A 16,287-nucleotide genomic window follows, 5' to 3' on the forward strand; every position below is an offset into this window, starting at 1 on the left:
CCCCCAGTTTGTTTCTCTCTCTCCCTCCGTTTGTTTCTCTCTCCAGTTTGTGTTTCTCTCTCTCCTGCCGCAGTTTGTGTTTCTGCCACTCCCTCCCCCAGTGATGTGCCTCAATAATTCCGAGACTCGAAGGTAGCAGAACAAAACAAGGCTTTTATTAACTTAGAACGAAACACGTAAGCGAGAGAGATGTCGTCCTTCTGGAGATTGGGGCTAGACTGAAGCTAGCTTACAAACGGGGCCAGGTATGGGCGGAGCCCTACACACAGCACATTCCAGCACATTCCAGTATACAATACAGCACATTCCAGTACACAATATAATGAGGTCTGGGGGAAGGGAAATGACACTGAAACCGATCTCAGTCACAGGCAGTGATGAATGGAAATATTTCATCACACCCAGTTTGTGTTTCTCTCTCTCTCCTGCCCCAGTTTGTGCCTCTCCCTCCCTCCCCCAGTTTGTGTTTCTCTCTCTCTCCATCCCCCAGTTTGTTTCTCTCTCCCTCCCCCAGTTTGTGTTTCTCTCTCTCCCTCTCCCGTTTGTGTTTCTTTCTCGCTCCCCAGTTTGTGATTCTCTCTCCCCCACTCCCTGGTTTGTGTTTCTCTCTCTCTCCCCAGTTTGTTTCTCTCTCTCCCTCTCCCCAGTTTATTTCTCTCTCTCCCTCTCCCCAGTTTATTTCTCTCTCTCCCTCTCCCCAGTTTGTTTCTCTCTCTCCCTCTCCTCAGTTTGTTTTTCTCTCTCTCTCCCCAGTTTGTGTTTCTCTCTCTCCCTCTCCCTAGTTTGTGTTTCTTTCTCCCTCCCCGGTTTGTGTTTCTCGTTCTCCCTCTGCCCAGTTTGTGTTTCTTTCTCTCCCTCACGCGTTTGTGTTTATTTCTCTCCCCACAGTTTGTTTCTCTCTCTGCCCATTTTGTGTTTTTCTCTCTCTCTCCCCCGCAGTTTGTGTGTGTCTCTCTCTCACTCCCCAGTTTGTGTTTCTTTTTCCCTTTTCCTGGTTTGTGTTTCTCTCCCTCCCTCCCCAGTTTGTCTTTCTCTCTCGCCCTCTCCCCAGTTTGTTTCTCTCTCTCCTTCTCCCCAGTTTGTTTCTCTCTCTCCCTCTCCCCAGTTTGTGTTTCTTTCTCCCTCCCCGGTTTGTGTTTCTCTCGCTCCCTGGTCTGTGTTTCTCATTCTCCCTCTCCCCAGTTTGTGTTTCTCTCTCTCCCTCACCCGTTTGTGTTTCTCACTCTCCCTCACCCATTTGTGTTTATTTCTCTCCCCACAGTTTGTGTTTCTCTCTCTCCCCATTTTGTGTGTTTCTCTCTCCCCATTTTGTGTGTTTCTCTCTCCCCATTTTGTGTGTTTCTCTCTCCCCATTTTGTGTGTTTCTCTCTCCCCATTTTGTGTGTTTCTCTCTCCCCATTTTGTGTGTTTCTCTCTCCCCATTTTGTGTTTCTCGCTCTCCCCATTTTGTGTTTCTCTCTCTCTCCCCCCCGCAGTTTGTGTGTGTGTCTCTCTCTCCCAGTTTGTTTTTCTCTCTCCTTCCCCCAGTTCTCTCAGAACTCAGAGTTTGCAGGCGATTTTCATTGGTTCCGTTGCTGTCATCATCACACCCGGCAATGAAGCGGTATGTATCCAAATAGCGGGGTGGCCAGGAGGGTCCAGATAATGCGCTTTGGTTGCAAGCCATGACAGCCAGGGTAATGCGCATGCTTGATCCACGTGGACACGGAGCATTTCTCCCGAGTTGCCAGCAGCAGTGCTCGGCAGACGAATCACCCATTCCAGGAGATTCCCGCCAAAGCGGAAACTAGCTTATTCATTGAAAATGAACCTTCGAGGTTGCACCCATCTCCTTCTCCAACCTCGAAACAAGTGTTACCCCAGGGCCAGAAAGGGGGATCTGCGGAGCAAGAGACCATGGCCCAGAAATTCAGGTCTCCACGGGTGAGTACGCACGGGGTACTCACCCGTAGGCCCAATGGAAGTGCGGGTTTCCTGCATGCACTGCGCATGCGCTGGAAACCGGCACTTCCGTTCCTCTGAATGAAGGGGTTCAGAGTTCGAACGCGTGCACAGGAGAGGCTGTGCATGCGCATTGAACTTATGTTTTTTTTGCAGGTTTTCCCAGGAGGGTAAGTCTCCAGAAGTTAGACATTTAAAAAACAGGTGAATTAATTAAAATTAAAACATTTTTTCCACAGGTTTATTATTTTTAAATACTTTAAAGAAAGGTAAGTTTATTTTTAGCCCCGTTAGAAAATAAAATTATTTTTTTCAAAAATTTAAATTATTGTTTAAAATAGTTATTTGATGTAATTTATAGTTTACTTAAAAATTGTGATTTTTAAAAAATGTATTTGATGATTTAGTGATGTTTTGGGGCCCGTAGTATTTATAAGTTTTGACAGCTCTTCCTGTCAAACTTATGAATGGGCATTCCCTGCTCCGATTGGCGCCCCATGGCCCACGTGATCCCAGGGGACGCATCACACTAACTGCGCCCCTGGGATATGCAAGCACTGTGCGCCGGCAGTTGGAGCAGGCCCAGGATCGGAATTCCACAGGGGCCCACAGCTCAACGGCCGGTGCGCTAGGTAAGTGCAGGTCGGGGGCTTACACCCGCGGGAAGCCCCCGACCCGAATTTCTGGGCCCATGTAACTGCAGGTTTTGGATAACAGCCAGAAATCCTGGAAGTTAGCAGATATTACCACTGCTGTAGGCCTCGAAGTTCCACAGCAGTGGCTAACTTGCTTCCCCTGATTTTAGGCATCCCTGTGTTGGAAAGGGGGTTGTTTTCGGTTGGAGGACCTGAAAGCAACAATATTGGCAGGTTCAGGTCCATTGTTCAGGCAGTGTGTATTTCCACAGCGCAATGCCCATTTGTGCTTGTGCTCAAAAATAACTGCTAAAATTACCAATTGCCTTCAAGAAGTCTGCTTAAGCAGGCCAAATCCCAGGACTTCCAAGAGGGTATATAAGTTGTATAAGTGAATGTGCAGAAAAATGGGGGGATTGTATAATTTTACAAGGTTCTCACATACTTTCTGTTTATACCATGGGTCTCCTGCTTTTTTCCAGGGTAGCTATTGCAATTTTGTTTTTGTTTTAATTATTCTGGTTGAGGTTTGCATTCTAGAGAGTGTAGTGTAAAGCAGAAAAACATCTGTGATGTCACTATAATATAATTACTGATTTTTTGTCCACTACAGCATTCATTTGTACTGAAAATATTGAGGAGACAGCTTTAGGTGGTACTTAACTACACCTCTAGAATGGCAGTAGCACAGGTGAGAAGAACAGCAACAATGTCTGTGTGGAGTTTGCACATTCTCCCCGTGTTTGCGTGGGTTTCCTCCGGGTGCTCCGGTTTCCTCCCACAGTCCAAAGATGTGCGGGTTAGGTTGATTGGCTATGATAAATTGACCTAGTGTTAGGGGGATTAAATACGTGGGGTTACGGGGATAGGGTGGGATATGTGTTGATGTAGAGGTTACGGGGATCGGGTGGGATATGTGTCGGTGCAGGCTCGATGGGCCGAAATGGCCTCTATCTGCACTGGGGTTTCTGTGATTCTGTGTGAATGGCTGGATGAGAGGAAGAGAGACAGTGTTTGTAGACACTGCTACAATTCTGATTCAATAAGGCAATCAGTTAAATGATTAATGTTTAAGTTAGATATTGTTTTTTTTATAGATTGTTGTCAGATTTCTGCTAGTGTCCAGAATTGTGCTCCCAAGAAAGGCTTGGAGGTCTGTGGGTAATTAAGCACATCTTCAGATTTTTTGCTGAATACATGACTAGGAGCTCAAAAAAGGACTAGAAAATATTGGAATTTGAAATTGGAAAACTGAATTGCATTTCCTGATCCTGAACAAGCTTACCAGTTCTTTCATAACAAAATAAAATTGCACCTGGAGGTTGACAAGATCTATAGCTGAACCAATAACTCAGCTTATAAAAGGGCAATGCAATACATTTTTATTTAAAAATGAAATAGACTACACTATATCTTGTACACAAATTATGAAAGGTGAGAAAAGGGAAGTTTTATAATGTTTTCTACATATGTGTCTCATGGAAATATCTGTTCAAGCTTATTTGAATATTATGGAAATTACAACAGCTTCTCTTAACCTGGAAAATACACACCAAAACAATAAACTCAAAGCATGTATTGCTTCTTATAAAACCAAAAATGAACAGTCAGAAACAGAAGCAAGGGAAAAGGAAAACTTGGCCGGAAGTAGTAACCATAAAGGACTTATTCTAAGGCATTGGTCTCTTTCTTTTCCATTCTTCTCCACCGCGCAGTTAAGCTAGTTTTGATAATCATAGATCTGTACCTTCCAACAAGTGACTCCAGTCTGCTCCAATGACTGGATCGCCCTATCGAGGAATTGCCACATCAACATGAAATACTTCTGTCATTGAGAAAAAAATAAGAAAGAACATTCATTAGATACAATGCACTATTACCTGACCCAAGTAGCTGCTGTCTTATTTTAGAATTAATTTCTGATGCAGCATCTTTATAAAGTTTAAACAGAGATCAAATATTATTATGCAGGAAAATTGAAAAAAGAATAATAAAACTAGGCTCATTTGCAGACTTGTGATTGCATAAGTAAAAATGTCATTAATGGCTGATAACCAAATGCATTTGTCACATATGTGATGAGGTGGTTTACTTCTAAAGTTAAGTTACCAGGTTACAGCCATGCAAGAGAGGAAAAGTAACCCATTTCCCCATACTTCACAACAAATGCCCACCATTCAACTGAAATCAAGATCCACTAAAAACATGGGGAAGTCTGCAGTGCTCTCATTATGCCACCTAAAAACGATGCAAAATTAAACCATAAAATTGGATTAATAAAATGTAAATATTTTTACAAAAGGAAACAAATAGTAAAACATTTTTTTTCGTTAAACTAAGTATGCAATGCCTTTTTGAATTGGGAAGTCCAAATTCTCAGGTAAGCAACTACAACACAGTCTGCAATAAGATTTTCTCATCACTCATTTGCAAAAAGGAATAGCTTTTCTATATTTATTAAAATCTGATTGAATGATGGAAAAGTAATTGTTAATCAAATAAATCTATTTTAAAAATTCATGCAGATACTATCAGTTCTTCCCCAAAAGGGCAGAGACAAGTGTCTCTGGAGGTCTGGATATTTGTATTAAGGAAATGTCAATGAGGGAAATAAACTGAACTAAATTTGCATGAAACTGATACTTAACTATCTCACACTCTCTTTGACATACTTAGCTCCAACACAACAACCACACTGAATCTATGACTGATATTTCTGGGAAAGTAAAATAACTCACTTCCTCTTTAAAAGGCTACGGGGGCTAAATTCGATAAAGCCTGAAAATGGGCACAGGGATCGCAATGCGCGACCTGCCCGCGCCTGTTGAAAGTAATACAGGCAGCACACGGAATTCCTGCCTGTCTGCGAATTAACATGATTGATGCGTTGAACCCAATGCTGAACGAGCAGCTGGTTGGCTCAGCGCTCAGCAGGGGGTCCAATATCATGGGAAGTCTGAACTGTATTCAAAGGTTGCCTGCAGAATGAAACACTGCTTGCAGAGTGAAACACTGTCTGCACTTCTTAAAGGGGAGACACTTTGTGAAAGAAGCACCTCATTCTGAGTGGAGCTAAGGAAAGGGGAAGTTACCAATGTCGCAACAGGGCAGAGAAAGGTCACCTCGGTTCTCGGACGTAGCACTGGATGCCTTCGTGCAGGGGTTCGAAAGGAGGAGACAGGTCCTCTACCCACAGGGAGCCAGAAGGATTTCAGAGAGAGATTGTACGAAGGCAGTGGGAGCAGATTGCTGAAGCAGTCAGTGTCACAAGTCCTTCCCCCAGGACCTGGATCCAGTGCCGGAATTAGTTTAATGACCGCACACGAGTGGTCAAGGTAAGTGAATGCATATTCAAATGCAATATCCCACCAACTGCAACACTAGCCTCACACACTGCTCAAGGCACCACAGCCCCATCACTCGCCTACCAATAATCTCTATCAATCACGACTCATACCACACAATCATAGCTTCACCTCACCCTCACACACTTACCACTGTTGCAAGCCTCACACCCACATCTCACATCTTGTGTGATGAAATATTCCATTCATCACTGCCTGTGACTGTGGTCGGTTTCAGTGTCATTTCCCTTCCCCCAGTCCTCATTGTATTGTTTATTGGAATGTGCTGGAATGTGCTGTGTGTGTAGGGCTCCGCCCATACCTGGCCCCTTTTGTAAGCTAGCTCAGTCTGGCCTCAGTCTCCAGAAGGAAGATACCTCTCTCTCTTATGTGTTACTTTCTAAGTTAATAAAAGCCTTGTTTTGTTTCGCTAACATCGGGTCTCGGAATTATTGAGGCACATCAATTTTATTAACTTATTTTTCAACACTATGGATCAACTCCTGAAACCCGAACATTTGGATTTGGATCAACATGCTCCGGACGCATCAGCACGCTTCGGACACTGGTTTGAGTGTATGGAATTCTTCCTGGACAATTCCGCAGCCGTCAAAGACGCTACGGACGCTGCGAGGATGAGTCTCGGAATTCTGCGGAATTGGGTAAGCCACCGGGTTTACCCCCTCATCCAAGACGCCGATACGTACCTGGCCGCCTGCGACATCTTAAAGGCGCATTACCAGCAGCCTACGAATGAGGTGTATGCTAGGCATCTGCTCGCTACTCGCGCACAGCGACCTGGGGAATCGGTGGAGGAGTTCCTAAGCACCCTGAAAATGCTTGGCAAAGACTGCAAGTGCCGAGATGTAAAAGCCGCAGTGTACACTGACGAGCTTGTTCGCGATGCCTTTATCACAGGCCTCAGCTCCACTTACATCCGGCAAAGACTGCTGGAAAAAACGGGGTTGGACCTGAAACAGGCTGCGGACACCGCGCGATCCCTGGATGTGGCCCAGAGAAACTCGGACGCCTACTCTTCAGCCCGCGCCGTCCACGCCGCCACGTGTGCACCGAGGGCGCCGCCATCTTGGAAGGCATCTTCCCCGCCCGGCAGCCCGACACCGGCGGGGCCCCGCTCTCCCCCCAGAAGCCCTACGACAGCCGCGACGCGTCAGGGACCCAACTGCTACTTCTGCGGGCAGCCAAAACACACCAGAAACCTGTGCCCGGCGAAAGGCACCACCTGCTTTAAGTGCGGTAAGAAGGGGCACTTCGGGAAGGTGTGCAGAGGGAACCCCGCCGGAAAACCAACCGCCGGAAAACCCGCCACCGCCGCATGTGCGCCGTGGGAGCGGCCATCTTGGACGCCATCTTGCCCGACCTCGTGGGGTCCGCCATCTTATGAGCAGACAGCGTGGACGCCATCTTGTATCGATCACGGCCCTACAGTGGCATCGGTCACAGTGGACCAGACCAGGCCGCACCCGCTATCCAAATCAATGGTGGACATCGAGGTAAACGGATGCCGGGTTAAATGTTTAATTGACAGTGGAAGCACGGAGAGTTTTATCCACCCTGAACTGGCACAACAACTCTCCTTAAAGGTGGTCCCTGCTCAGGGTACCATCTCTATGGCTGATAAAACCCAGACATCGACCATTCTGGGTTACTGCACGGTACAATTGGGCGTTAACGGAACTGTATACGATAATTTTAAAGTATTAATCATGAAGAACCTATGTGCGAGCGTGATCTTGGGCCTGGATTTCCAGTGCAACCACCAAAGCATCACACTCAAGTACGGTGGGTCCCAGCCGCCCCTCACAGTGTGCGGTCTGGCTACCCTGAAGGTAAAGCCGCCTTCGCTATTCACGAACCTTACCCCTAACTGCCGGCCAATAGCGACCAAAAGCAGGAGGTACAGCTGGGAGGACAGGCGGTTTATCGCGACCGAGGTAGACAGGCTCCTGAAAGAGTGCATTATTGAACGCAGCAACAGCCCGTGGCGCGCCCAAGTGGTAGTGGTAAGGGGTAGCGAGAAGAAATGGATGGTGATCGACTATAGTCAAACGATCAACAGGTACACCCAACTAGACGCCTACCCGCTACTCCGCATATCAGAAATGGTGAACCAAATCGCCCAATACCGGGTGTTCTCCACCATCGACCTCAAGTCAGCGTACCACCAGCTCCCTATCAGACCAGAGGACCGCCCGTACACCGCCTTCGAGGCGAACGGACGCCTCTACCAATTCCTCAGAGTCCCCTTTGGGGTGACGAATGGGGTCTCGGTCTTTCAGAGGGAGATGGACCGCATGGTCGATGATCACCACTTGCAGGCAACCTTCCCCTACCTCGACAATGTCACCATCTGCGGCCACAATCAGCAGGATCACGACTCGAACCTCGAGAGGTTCCTGGAAACCGCACAAAAACTCAACCTCACATACAACGAGGACAAGTGCATTTTCAACACCACGCGCCTCTGCATACTAGGCAGCGTGGTGGAGAATGGGGAAATCGGACCAGACCCCGACCGATTGCGCCCCCTACGGGAGCTGCCCCTGCCCAACACTCCCAAAGCCCTGAAAAGGTGCCTGGGGTTATTTTCTTATTATTCCCAATGGGTCCCCAACTACTCCGACAAAGCCCGCCCCCTCTTGAAAGCATCCTCTTTTCCGCTCTCTGCTGAGGCCCACGCCGCCTTCAAAAGCATTAAGCAGGATGTTGAGCGGGCCACGCTACAGGCAGTGGACGAGAACACTCCATTTCAAGTGGAAAGTGATGCGTCTGACTTCGCCTTGGTGGCCACCCTCAACCAGGCGGGGCGGCCCGTAGCTTTCTTCTCGAGGACCCTCCAAGGGCCCGAGATCAGACACTCCTCCGTGGAAAAGGAGGCCCAAGCCATCGTGGAGGCAGTGCGCCACTGGTGCCACTACCTAGCCGGCAAACGCTTCACCCTACTTACCGACCAGTGGTCGGTAGCGTTTATGTTCAATAATAAACAGAGGGGGAAGATTAAAAATGATAAGATTCTTAGGTGGCGGATCGAGCTCTCCACCTTCGAGTACGACATCATTTACCGGCCAGGGGCCCTTAACGAATCCCCTGACGCCCTCTCACGAGGGATGTGTGCCAGCGCCACCGGGGATCGGCTACAGACCCTCCACAACGACCTCTGCCACCCAGGGGTCACGCGGCTGTTCCACTTCATAAAGTCCCGTAACTTACCCTACTCGATTGAGGAAGTTCAGTCTCTGACCAGGAATTGCCGCACTTGCGCTGAGTGCAAGCATCGGTTCTACCGCCCAGATAGAGCCCACTTAATCAAAGCTACACGGCCCTTTGAGCGGCTCAGCTTAGATTTCAAGGGCCCCCTCCCGTCCGTCGACTGCAATGTTTACTTCCTGAACATTGTGGACGAATACTCCCGGTTCCCATTCGCCTTCCCCTGCCCAGACATGACCAGCGCCACGGTCATTAAATGCCTCAACAGCCTGTTCTGCCTGTTCGGTATGCCAAGCTACATCCATACGGATAGGGGGGCGGCCTTCATGAGTGAAGAGCTATGCCAGTACATGCTGTCCAAGGGGATTGCCACGAGCCGTACCACCAGCTACAACCCCCGGGGTAACAGCCAAGTGGAGCGAGAGAACGGGACAGTATGGAAAGCAGTCACTCTAGCTCTAAGGACCAAGGGCCTCCCTATCTCCCGCTGGCAGGAAGTCCTCTCGGATGTGCTCCATTCGATACGGTCGCTATTGTGTACGGCCACTAATGCCACGCCTCATGAACGAATGTTTGTCTTTCCCCGGAAATCCACCTCAGGCGTATCCATGCCGTCATGGCTTTCCACCCCAGGTCCGGTACTCGTGCGAAGGCATGTGAGGGGCCACAAGACGGACCCTCTCGTGGAGCCAGTACACCTACTCCACGCCAACCCCCAATACGCATATGTCCGGCACGCCGACGGAAGGGAGGACACCGTGTCCATAAAAGACGTCGCCCCAGCCGGCATTGACAACAACCATGGCAATAGCAGCAACAACGATCACAGCAACTCTTACCCACCCACTACTCTTTCATCACCCCCGGAAGAACATCGACCAACGGCACCCCCACCAACTACCCCTTCAACAACCCTGGCGGCACCCCTGGCAGAGACCCAGGAGGCTACCGGGGACACCCAGCCGACACCCGCGGCACCACAACAGCCACGTCGGTCGCAGAGGACTATCAAACCCCCGAACAGACTAAATCTATAGAAGGGGTGAATGTGATGAAATATTCCATTCATCACTGCCTGTGACTGTGGTCGGTTTCAGTGTCATTTCCCTTCCCCCAGTCCTCATTGTATTGTTTATTGGAATGTGCTGGAATGTGCTGTGTGTGTAGGGCTCCGCCCATACCTGGCCCCTTTTGTAAGCTAGCTCAGTCTGGCCTCAGTCTCCAGAAGGAAGATACCTCTCTCTCTTACGTGTTACTTTCTAAGTTAATAAAAGCCTTGTTTTGTTTCGCTAACATCGGGTCTCGGAATTATTGAGGCACATCACCTTGCACACAATGACAGGCACATCACCCAAACACGTTGCACCACACTCACTGACACACTTCCATTTCTCTTGCAGGCTAAGGTGATGCAGTAGCTAACAGGCAGGGGCCAAGCACAGCTGCAGAATCTCTCCGAGCCGGAGGAGATGGTTCTGGATATAATTGGAGGGGCCGGCACTGAGGCCGTGGTGATCGGCGAGGCTGAAAGCATTGATGATGATGTTATGTTCATAACTAATCCTTCTTCTCACATCCCACTTCCCCCTCATTCCACAATGCCTTCTCACTTACAATGATGGTGTAAGCATGTGCCCCCCCTCCCCTCACCACAAACTGATCCTTGTGCCTTTCTCCTTTCAGATACCCAAAAACTCCAACATGCCCAGCCTGTGCATGAAGAAGTAAAGGAGGAGAGTGATAGAGAAGAAATGACATCATCACTCGATCTGACACTCCCAGGCACCAGCTCAGAAAATGGCACTGCGCAAACTTTAGAGTGTTGTATAGAGGCGGAATCTGCATGTGGTCAGTCACTGGGCACGAGTGGGCTGCAGCCGGGTGCCAGCTCCTGGAGGGCGAGGTCCCACGTGAGTTCTGCTGCACAGGACTCAGACGAGGACTTTGATGGGGTGGCCTTCAGAAGAAGGGTGATGGGCATGCACACAGAAATGCTTGGTGCAATGGCAGGCCTACCAAAGAACCTCCGTCATTGTCGAGGAGCAGGGAGGAGTCCTGCTCCAACCTTGCACAGGGATTTGCGCAGAGCTTGGAGCCCATGATTTTGAAGATAGAAGTGGATGGAAGTAATGGGCAACTCCATTAGAGCACTTGTGGACCCAACCATGATGCTGGGTGTGATGGGCAATGTCGCAGCTTCCATTGCAGCACAATGTCTGAGTGCTGTGGAAACTCAGAAGTCAGGCATGCAGGCTCAGCTTGCTATCACGCAAGCTCAGACTGCTCTCATGCAGGCTCAGCTTGCTGCCACACAAACTTAAACTGTTGCCATCGTGGCTGGGTTTACCAGTGTGGATAGCAGTTTCCAGGGTGTTACAGCATTCCAGCAATCTGTCCTCCAATGGTTAGGAAGACTGAGGCGCCACCTGTAAGATTCAAAATTTTCAGCAAAAATCACGCAAGAAAACCAGATAAAATAAGACTGTTTATTGACCAAAGTAAGCTTGCACAGAAAAACCTTTGATAAAAGGGCATACAAAATGGCCGCCGGGCCTCGTGATCAGTTTTCTGGACCATTTTATTTCTGTTACTGCAAGCCAGACAGGCTTGTGGATTGAAGACAGTAAGCCCGCGAAAGCCAGTATCTGGGAACCGAAACTCAGAGAAACAGCATACATATTCAATGGATTCTAAGTACGGGATGGGGCCCATCAAGATATGGGCGGACAATGCAAAAACACTTATACCCATTTATTGTACAATGGAGAAACCGTTTAGCAGCCATCAAGGAAAATCTCTGGACCGATCAATATGCGAACCGAGTCGCGATGACAATGTAAAAGACATTAAAAGACATTATCGGCCAGGAAGGCCAGTTAAGTTATCACCGGCTCCCGTTACAAGACAAAGCGCCCCTGCAGAGATTTCTGCCCGCCAAAATTAATACAAAGACAGGACTATGATTTGGCGGGAGATAAGACTGTCCCAAAAGAGTATAACTATGGATTGAAAGTCCATCTAAGTAACTTCAAAACTTCACTTCACTGCTGCTTCTTGCTGGGCGACTTCAGACTTCTACTTCTTCAAGAACTTCTTCTACAAGGAACGAACGAAGGACGGACGGTGCCAGGATCGGCGCCTCTTCCACTTCGATAGATGCGGAATCGATGAAGACGTTTCGTCTTTTTAAAGACGGACAATTTCGGTGAAAAGACAACGTGGTCGGTGTTCAGCCAAACAAGGCTCGGCCACGACGAGAAGATGACGAGGGTGGCCCGGGTACTGGGGTCGGGAGATCATCGACGACCCAGGCCGACGGAGAAGAAACCCTCTGGAGAACCGACGATCCAGGCCGGAGAGATTCTCCCATTTGCATGCAGTTCTTCAACAGCCTGCAGCTGAAGGTCTGCTCCATGAACCCAAATCCACAATAGTGGATCTCAACCTTGACGAGCGCTCATCGAGGCTGTGTCTACCCCACCGCCTCGAGGGAGAGAGAATATCGACCGCGCCAGAAGTTTCCAAATCCACGTGACGACGGAAAGCGGTGCCAAAAAGGCTGCGAACCCCCTTTTTCGCGATTTTGAGAGTGGTGAGCATGATCCCAAGTTCCCCAGGTCAAAACTTAGTTTAGGTATAGGGGAGGGAGTTAAGGGTAATCGTAATGTGTTTTCCCTTTTACGATGTGCCGTGTGTTCCCCATTTCCATAGAGTCAAGTTCATAAATTTGTGCATGATTGTAGTAACTTTAATCTGTGCCTATGACATGTATTTTGTAATGCTTCAAACTGTTTAAAAATAAAAGCATCCATTTCGTGCTATTCAACCTGGTCTATTGAGTTCTTTCTCTGCACTACTGTTCTCTGCACCTAAGTCCAAGGTCTAGAACCGTAGGGGGAGTGGGTCGAACCACTCAAGGGTAATTATTGCACGAAGCCTGGCAGGAGACCAGAAAGAGCAAGAGAAACCCCCCTACAGAAATGGCGAAAGTGGCAGGACCTTGGCAGCAGGAAAGTAGTGTGTTAGATCAAGGTCTGAATAAATGAGATGTGATGGATGAAAGAATAGCAGATTATGTTTTTGGAAAAGTCAACCTCACAAAACAATGGATATCTGACCTGTTGAGAGATACGTGCCCGCTAGACGCAGCCATCAAGTGGACAGCGGTTAAAGAGCATAAGAAATCTGTAGAGAAGGCGGTCTGGCTGACGTGCTACAAGAAGCAAGTCCAGCTTTTGGACCAGGTCGTTGCAGCACAGACAGCCCAGATCAACGGGTTGCTTACAGACGTAGAGGAAAAGGTTGCGGGAGGTCAAAAACTGATTGAATCGCTTAACGCGCTGAATCAGGAACGCCACTCCACAACTCGCTGCCACGAAACCCGGGTAGAATATTTAAAATGTCAGGTCATTGAAGCCAAGGCCTGTGAAGGTAGAATGAGAGAGAGGTGTTTCCGTTTAGCTAAGCAAATAGAGACCCAAGAGGAAAAACTTCTGGGAGTCAGGGCAGCATATAAAATGGCCATGGAGGATAGATCTGAGAGCACTGACCACAGCGCTTGCCGCCGGGAGCTAGAGGACCTGAGAACGGCCCTAGCGAAGGCAAACGGCTTGGTGTGTCTCATAAACCCACCAGCGAGCCAGCTACTGTTAGCCAAGGAATCCAAAAGACCGATTCCGCAAAAGGCAGTTGGGGTACCAACCCCCGAGCCCTCGGCACCTCCCGCCTATACTGAGTCTTGGACTCCGGGGAAAGAAACGGTGAAATTAGACAAAGAGGTTCCTGAGGTAGAGCAACCCCAGGTAGTAGAGTCGGGGCCAGCGCCGATGTGTCCCACGCGACACCGGAGGCTCGGTCCGGACCAGAATGGCGAGGATGGACCCCTCGTGAATCAGATCATAATGCCCCACAGTGCACAACAGCTGAGGGCAATGATAAGTCACATCCCAAAACTCTCCGAGTCAGGAGATCCCTCCGTCCATTTTAGGGACGTGGAGCAGACCGCAGCAGTTAATGACTGCGATGGGGTTGAACAGTCCAAAATGCTGCTGTTCTCCCTGGACAGCTCGCTCCTCCAGTGTCTCCCTGACGAGAGCAAGAGAGGGCACAAGGCGTATGAGGAGTCACGGGACGAGATCCTGGAGATTATAGGGGAGGGTGACGGAAGTCCGTTCCTCCGATTGGAAAGGACGATACAGCTAGAGGGAGAACCCCCACGGGTTTTCGCCGGAAGGTTGTGGCCAGTGTATCGGCGCAGCTGCCCGGGTGGGCCGGCCCGGGCCGGGCTGAATAATGACCAAAGGGCTCATTGGCTCCGGTGCCTGGTCGCCAATTGCTTGCCACAGGTGAGGGAGCAGGCCAAAACATGGTTTGACCCCACTAACCCCCGCTCCACGGAGGAACTAGTACTTGATCAGCTCACGATCAGTTATAGGAACAACAAGGGTAAGAAAACGCCTGTTGTAAAAGGAAAGGTGCATGAGGTGAGGCCCGCAGCTTCTGCTAAGAAGGAATGGCATCAGGAGGAAAATCGCCCTCCCCAAGCCAACAGCAGTTGTTACGCGTGTGGGAAGGAGGGTCATTGGCGCAAGGACTGTAGAAATCCATGGAAGGATAAGAGAGAGAGAGCGTTCGCCGCAGCCCAAGCCCGAGCCCAAGCCCAAGTCCTAGCCCACGGCCAGATCGTTACCCCAGCACCAGCACAAGCCCAAGCCCAGACCGCTGCCCCAGCACCAGTCCAGAACCCAACCGTAGCCCCTGCCCCAACCACAGGGGGTGGTGCGGTTGTGGATCCCGCTGCGATCGAGTCAGTCTTGGAGACTATGCGGTCTCTGATGACCTGGCAGGGGAAGGTAGCGGTCGCCAACAGCCCTATCGCTCCCGAGACCCCAACCGAAACACCTAAATGACTGACGCCCGCGCAGCCCGTCTACTTGTGTCCGCTCCGCTATGACGCCTGGAGAAGGCCTGTGGTGGAGATGGAGGTGGAAAGACAAAAGGGTAGTTACCTGTTGGATACGGGAGCTTCGTGTACCGTGATCCACACAGATAAACCTTTCGCCTCACCTCTGTCCGCCCAGGCTCCATACTCAGTAGCGGGTTTCACAGGCAGAGAACAGGCTGGCGCGTACTCCATCCCGCTCTCCATTCAGTTGGGAGCACTTCACACTACATGGACATGCATCCTATTGAAGTGGAATGAGGGGGGTGGAAAAGGCATCCTCGGGGCTGATTTCTTGGTGGAACACGGGATCCTCGTGGACCTGAGAAATCACTGTCTCTGGGGAGCCGAGAGCAGTTTAGGTAAGGTAGTCGTAATCCCAGGGAAGGAAGAAAAGGGGGCCCTATGCACCATGAAGCCGTCAGGAGGTTACGATCTCGAGCTCATGGTAGCGAACGTCCCAACGGACTTGCAGGCATGTGTGTCGGAAAATCTGACCGCGTTTGCCACCCACAAGCACAACTGTGGGAGAGTCACTGGGTTTGAAGTCAGCGTAGATGGGGACCCCATGATCCGACCCCAAAAGCAGTATAATTTCCCCAAGGAGGCAGAACCCGACATGGAGACCGCAATATCTTCGTTGGTGCAGCAGGGCGTATTGAGAACAATAGCCACTCACGTGAACTCCCCATTATGGCCGGTAAAGAAGCCGGACAATTCGTGGAGAGCCACAGTGGACTACAGAGTCCTCAATAGTAACATCCCAGCCTGCGCGCCCACGGTAGCAGCAGTTGCAGACCTAATAGGGAGTATTCCAGCATCGGCGACCACGTTCACGGTGCTGGACATCTCGAACGGTTTCTGGTCCATCCCGTTGCGGCGGGAGGATCAGTACAAGTTTGCCTTTACTTTCAAAGGGCAACAGTACACTTGGAACTGTTTACCACAGGGTTTTCACAACAGCCCCAGCATTTTCCATCAGTGCATGGCGGGGAGTTTAAAAGAGTTTAGCCAGCCCAACCAGATAGTGCAGTATGTGGACGACTTACTCCTGTTCACGGACACAAGGGAGGAGCACGGCCCACTGTTAGCCGAATTGTTGGAACTGTCAGAAAGGAAGGGTTTCAAAGTAAACCCGAAGAAAGCCCAGATTGGCCAGCAGGAAGTCAAATTCCTAGGTCTGGCCATCCGCGCTGGG

The 16,287-nt window shown here is 49.7% G+C and overlaps 1 protein-coding gene across 4 annotated transcripts in view; it reads right to left on the minus strand.

Annotated features, from left to right (window-relative positions):
* Positions 1-850: 850 nt before the first annotated feature.
* The window catches only part of LOC147111529 (cilium assembly protein DZIP1-like), a 580,724-nt gene continuing 565,287 nt past the window's right edge, over positions 851-16,287 (minus strand). For all 4 annotated transcript variants that reach the window (XM_085998574.1, XM_085998576.1, XM_085998575.1 and 1 more), the window contains one exon: positions 851-4,401. The gene's annotated coding sequence lies outside the window, so the exon portion shown is untranslated. The remainder of the gene's footprint in view (positions 4,402-16,287) is intronic.

Source organism: Somniosus microcephalus, chromosome 10, assembly GCF_052327205.1.
Source record: "Somniosus microcephalus isolate GS21.2 chromosome 10, FLI_Smic_1.0, whole genome shotgun sequence".
Taxonomy (NCBI): Eukaryota; Metazoa; Chordata; class Chondrichthyes; order Squaliformes; family Somniosidae; genus Somniosus; species Somniosus microcephalus.